This window comes from Rhincodon typus, chromosome 8 (assembly GCF_021869965.1).
Source record: "Rhincodon typus isolate 14 chromosome 8, sRhiTyp1.1, whole genome shotgun sequence".
Lineage (NCBI taxonomy): Eukaryota > Metazoa > Chordata > Chondrichthyes > Orectolobiformes > Rhincodontidae > Rhincodon > Rhincodon typus.
In genome coordinates this window covers 83,239,290-83,245,626 of record NC_063339.1, presented here as the reverse complement: position 1 = coordinate 83,245,626, position 6,337 = coordinate 83,239,290, and the positions used below count along the sequence as shown (strand labels likewise).

Here is a 6,337-nt window from a genome sequence, read left to right as displayed (position 1 = left end):
AGAAAAAAATAATGAAAACAAGTCACTTATAATCAGGAACAGGGGAAGTTAGAATGTGGAATAAAGAGACGAACAGACCGATTAACTACATACTTTGGTTCTGTCATCACAAATGATGGCATCAATAATATCCCTAAAATGCTGGGGAACACGAGAGGCCCGAAGTGAAGGAAATCAGTATTAATAGGGAAATCATGTTGGGGAAATTAATGGGATTAAAAGCCAACAAAATCCCAGCACCTGGTAGTATATGCCCCAGAGTACTTAACAAAGTAGCCTGAGAGTTGGCGGATGCATTCTGAAACTTGGGGCTTGAATCTCAATTGAGGAAATTAATGGGTCTTTCATAATGCTATAGACTCTGGAAAAGTTCCCATGGATTGGAGGGGAGCTAATGTAAGCCAACATGTAAAAAAGGAGGAGGAGAGAAAACACGGACTTATAGACCGGTTAGTCCAACACTGGAAAACAGTAACAGGATTGGACAGAGTCAGAGTCAGTCAGCTTGGATTTAGAAAAGAGAAATGAGAACTGAGACCTGTTTGTCCTTGTACACAAGTCACTCAAAGTAAGCATGAAGGTACAGGCAGGAAGTGAAGGCAACAAATGCTAAGTTGGTTTTCATAGGGAGAGGATTTGAGAACAGGAACAGGGATGTCTTGGTGAGACCGCACCTGGAGCACTGTGTGCAGTTTTGGAATATTTTTCTGACTAAGGATGTTCTGGCTATGGAGGCTGCCCAATTAAGGTTTACCAGACTGATTCCTGGGATGGCAGGACTGACATATTATGACAGAATAGATCAGATAGGATGATCTAGGGTTTAGAATTTTGTGGGAAGATCTCACAGAAACCAATAAAATTCTAACAGGACTAACAAGTTAAATACAAGAAGGAGGCTGTCAATGACGAGGAAGTCCAGAACCAGGGGATCATAGTTTAAGGATGTAGAGTACGCTGTTTCGGACCGAGATGAGGGAAGATTTCTTTTCTCAGAGACTGGTGAGCTTGTGGAATGTGCTGCCATGGAAAGCAGTTAAAGCCAAGAGGAACATATTGTTCTGAGGGCGAAAGCGATCAAATGATATGGCCCTAAAATGGGAACAGGCTACGATTTGAACAATCTGCCATGATCACACTAAATATTAGAGCAGCATCGAATGTCACAATAGCCTACTCCAGTTGCTATTTTCTATGTTTCTATTCTGTTAAAGGTGGGACATTAAAACAAAACGACTGCAACGAACACAGATATCAGCACTACCGTATCACCACTGAATGAAAATCCTGAAACTCTTTAGCGAACAGCAATCTGCGAAGAGCTTCACCACATGGACTGCAGCAGTTCAAGAAGGTCAAGGAGGAGCAGAGTGATTTTGGAAGCTTTTGGATGGGCTGCTCGATCTCTCAATTTCTATCCAGTTATCAGATTGTTGAATGCTCCGAGAAACGCAACATAGGAAATAAGAGAATATTTAGGGAAGTTTGCCAAAACTGTTACATTCACTGCTGACTTGGAAATTTGATGAACTTTTACGTGTCTGTGAACAACTCATTATCCAAGGATTGCACAGAGGCTTGATATCCATTGTTTGAAACTGTTTAATTGAACTAAAAATTTACATTAATTTTATTTTCTGTTCAGTATATTCCTTATGTGTGCCTGTGAATCGGTGAGAGTGGATGTTATACAAGAAGAAGGTTGTGTTTAAAACACAGATATTGATTAGACTGCCAAGTTGATTGTGTTTGTTTTGCTGAAGAAATTCTTATTTCTTCTTTCTTGAAACTCGGTGCCCAAGATCGGTTATTCACAAAGTCTGGTCAGGAGCATCTGGGCAATTTTGACGGTCATTCAATATCATAAATTTCACTGTGAGACTAATTTGTTTTGCATTGCTATCCTTACATCGTGACAAGTATTTGATAGTCAATATTACCTCAGAAACAGAAATGATCTCCAGTGCATAACACAAAATTCCTGATCATGGGAAGATAAAGCTGGAAAATCAGCAGCATGTAACCAGAGATGGGCAGGTATGGATACCTCATTTAGACACAATCAGCAGAAATACCAAAGTACCGAACGAGGTTCAAAGAACTGTCAGTGTAGTGTGGAGCTAGAGGAACACAGCAGGTCAGGCAGCATCAGGAAAGGCGACATTTTGGGTCGGGAGCCTTCATCAGAGTCCAGGCATTGAAATGATCTCTCCTCAGTGTGAACAAATGGGTGTTGCAGCAGGTTGGATGACTGAGTGAATCCCTTCCCACACACTGAGCAGGTGAATTGCCTGTTTCTGGTGTAACTGCGATGAGTTTTCAGTTCAGATGGGGAAATGAATTCCTCCCCATAATCCCTACTTTTCCACAGCTTCTCCCCAGTGTGACTACATTTGTGGCTTCTGAGTTCTGATGATTGGCTGAAGCCTTGTCCACGCACACACCACATCTATACAGTTTCTCTCCACTGTGAGCAGAGTATTTTCCTTCCACGTTAAAAAAATTACCCATTTGTGACAAATGGGTGATTCCATCAGATCATAGCGTGATAGTTTGTAAGTCTTCCCTGTCCATTATCCTGTGAAATTGATATCAAACGAAAAAAGAGTGAGAGAATCTCTCACAAGACTCTGGCTTCTATGTGAAGATAGGGAATGAAAAGAGGGATTTTAGACCTACAACTTGACCGGGACTTTGTCAGAATCTTCCAAACACTCAGCCTCCACCATCGAGAAGGAGCAGGGTAGCAGGTGGATGTGAACACCATCACCTCCAAGTTCCCTCCAGGTCACGCACCATTCTGACTTTTTTGACATTCAGTCCTGTTGGAGCAGAAATTTCCTCCCAGTAACTAATGGCCAAACAGAGGCCTTTATCTATAGTCCTCAACACAAACTCCACTGCCTCACAACTGACTCCAACTCATCCCGAGCAACTGCCTGAGTCTGAACCAAACATGTCATAACCATGGTGAAATATTTCACCCAAAGATGAGTTTTCAATCAAATATCCCCATCATCACCAAGGCTGCCCACTTCCAACTCAGTAACATCACCCAACTCCGCCTCATCTCTGCTCATCTGCTGCTGAAGCTCTTATCCATTCCTTTGTTACCTCTGGACTTATCTATCCTGATGTACTCTCCACTGTCATCTCACATTCCCCACTCTGCACTCGTCTAATTTCCTCTGCCTCTATTAATGGGTGTACTTGGGCTCTGTTCAGTGTTTCATTGACTGTATCTAACTGAGATTTTTAACCACTGCCCATTCTCCTAACCATGGGATGCTGTCTTAGCAGCTTTATCTTCACACACAAGGTCCCACAATACTGTAATGGAAGGAGTTGCAGGTTATTCACCAAGTGACGTAATCCTGAGGTCATCCAAATTTCTGCTACTCGCGAGAGTGTACGCACCAAGTCCGGTTCACCCACCACACTGAGCTCATGCAGCTAAATTTTAAACTTTTCATCCTTCTGTTCCAATCTCTTGATCATGTCTGCTCTATCTATCCCTGTAATGTCCTCCAGCCTCCAGCCCTCTCAAGGGCCATTAGGGTCGGCCAGTAAATGCCAGCGGTGCCCACCACCCCACGAGAATTAATTTTTAAAAATGCCCTTTGAGATTTATGTATTACCTCGAATTTCAACCTCCTCAGCATTCTCGATCTTAACTGTCCCACATTTGCTTCCCTCAACCTTTAGCTGCCAAGGCCACAAACTGAACTTTCCTCATTAAACCTCTCCGTCTTTTGATGTCAGTTTTGTGCTTTAAAATACTGGTTGAAAACAACTTATTTGACCATAAAACATTTTGTCACTGCTTTAATATTTCATTGTGTGTCTAGGGTCAAAACTTGCATTATGACACTCCCAAGGAACAGTTTAGAAGTTTCCATTATGTGAAGGGCAGTATATTGATACTCGTTAATTGCCATTGATTTGAACACATATCACAATCCCTTTGTCATCACTTGGTGAATAACACCTTACCAAACAACATTGTGGGAGCTACTAAGGGAAGATAATTGCCATCAACAAATGGTCAGGCAATGTTAAGCTGTAAAAACCTCATTTAGAGAGTCAATGGAAGTAACAATAAAATACCTAAGACAGTTACACACATTGTCGGAGACAGAGCAGGTTAGACAATGACAGAGAGTTGATCAGGGAGAGCAGAAATGAACCAACACAATGGATGGTGCTATAAAGGAGTTTTTGACACCAGCCACATAACGAGGGGATGACAAGATACCCCCAGAGTCAGATAAGTGACAACAGCATGAGAAGCTGAGTTGTGTAGATTACTGGTTAAAAATATTGAAATAATTTCATTGTGTTCAACTTTAAAATCAAATGCCAGAGTCTGAAGCACTGGGATCAGAGTGAATTCTCAGCTCAGGAAATACCTGGCAATCAGGATGATGTCACTGAGCAATTGCCCGTGTGTCATAGCATCACCCACTTGAATACAGAGCATTTAGGTTTGCACAAACAGGTAAGGATGTGAGGGTCTGAGGAGAGATTTGAAAGCAGATGAATCAGAATGGCTCAAGAACTGAGGGAAATTAGTGGTGGGGTCAGGTTGGAGAAGCATGTTGAAGTTCTGCACGGAGCAAAGGAGATTAAGCTGAAATTTGATAAAGTGTCTGGGTTTACGATAGGTTTAAATAAGGTAGATAAAGAGCAGCTGTTCCTCTTCACTGATCGTAAAACTATGAAAGATACAGATTAAGATAATGGGCAATAGCTCCTGGAAGGAATTTTATGTTACTTTTATCTTACTCAATACTTACATTCAAGGGCCAATAATATCGAGTACTGAATGAATAAAAAATAAAGTGGCTCACATCGATCTTGGTGTATCATTTGGTTTGAGTTTCCGATCTGCAAATCCTCTTCTAACATGCCGTAAAATAAAATTACAGTCAGTCCGGGACAAAATTTCAAACGAAGGAAATATATGTTTGATTTGGAGTTTGCTGTGTGTAAACGCTCCCTTCCTCACTCCCTGTAAAACAGTTTATGAGCTCCATTTCGGTCAGTCCAGGAGAAACATTCACAACATTGTCTCCCCTGGCCCAGGATTACCGCACATGCGCCCTGCGCCCTTTTACCTCCTACAAAGATGGCGGCCGTTACCCGCGGCCTGCCGTTGAGAAGGAGCCTCGATTTATCCCGTTTTGTAAAACGGGGACAGATAGTTTCTTCATGCGAGATCTGCCGCATCCACGAAGTGTTTAGAAAGCCTCCCTGCTTACCACCCAGTCCATCGCCTCCTCCGTTCCGTCTCATTGTTACCTTTTGTGGAGCCGAAGAAAAGAGCGACTGCTCCTCAGGATCGCTCCGGCTGCGCATGCTTCTAGACTGTTGACACGTGGGAACATACTGAGCTTGCGCAGTGATAAGCAATGCTGTGCATAGCGCTCGGAATTCTGGGTTAAGTGCCCACCATTGTAAAGATTGAACTTCATTTGTCGTAATATGTACAAGGAATCTTTCTTTTTACTTCCTATCAGGAAAATCACATATATAATACATTTAATAGAGTATAAAACGTTTGCATCCCGGAGATTTAATATCACAAAGTCTGACACTGAGTTGCCATATTCATTCTGGATCACAGGGTTCTGCTTTCTTATTTACAGAGGTAAAACTGGTGGTGGTTTAAACTGAGGGACACCACATCCCATGTCAGCATAGAGGTTGAAAGGGGAGAGTCGTTAGTGGCAAACTCAGGCGGTGTGGGATTTAAAATACACTGTTGGCATCATGAGGAAAATGAGCAAATAGCTCCAAGAAAGAGTTTGGTTTATATAACTGTCTTCAAAGAGGAAAACGTAGATTTCATGTTGCAGCAAACAACAATGTTTCCTGTCATTTGCTGAAGGAAGTTCCACTGATGCCCTCAAAACATTGACTACCTATTTGGATGGGCACTTGAAACATCAGAGCAAACGAGGCGATGGGCCAAGTGCTGGAAACTGGGTTTAGAAGTGAGATGTTTGATGACTGGCATAGATATAATGGGCTGAAATGTCTCTCTCCGTGGTGTTAAAATCTCACTGACTATCATTTTGCAACTGAAACAAAAGGTCAAAAGCAGTGGCGAGGCAAAAAGTTGCAAGTATTGTGTCAATGGATTTCAGCGCTTTTCTCCTGTTTCGTTTCATCCCTGACGTAAGACTTTCACTGATTCTGACAGAAACCACGAACACAGCAGTTGCACTGCTGAATCCCAAAAAGGAATGAGGATTTTATTGTTCCTGTCCAAATTCTTAAATGAACGTGAATTCCTGACATTAAAAGGCATAAAGGGGACAGCTCTGTCAGAATC

General features: G+C 42.1%; 1 long non-coding RNA gene across 1 annotated transcript; it reads right to left on the bottom strand.

Moving 5' to 3' along the window:
- Positions 1 to 1,586: 1,586 nt before the first annotated feature.
- Positions 1,587 to 5,343, bottom strand: LOC125483728. Its single transcript, XR_007262676.1, has 2 exons — positions 4,851 to 5,343; positions 1,587 to 2,578 (listed from the first exon to the last, which is right to left on the bottom strand). It is a non-coding gene; the product is annotated as an uncharacterized LOC125483728 (long non-coding RNA).
- Positions 5,344 to 6,337: the final 994 nt, after the last annotated feature.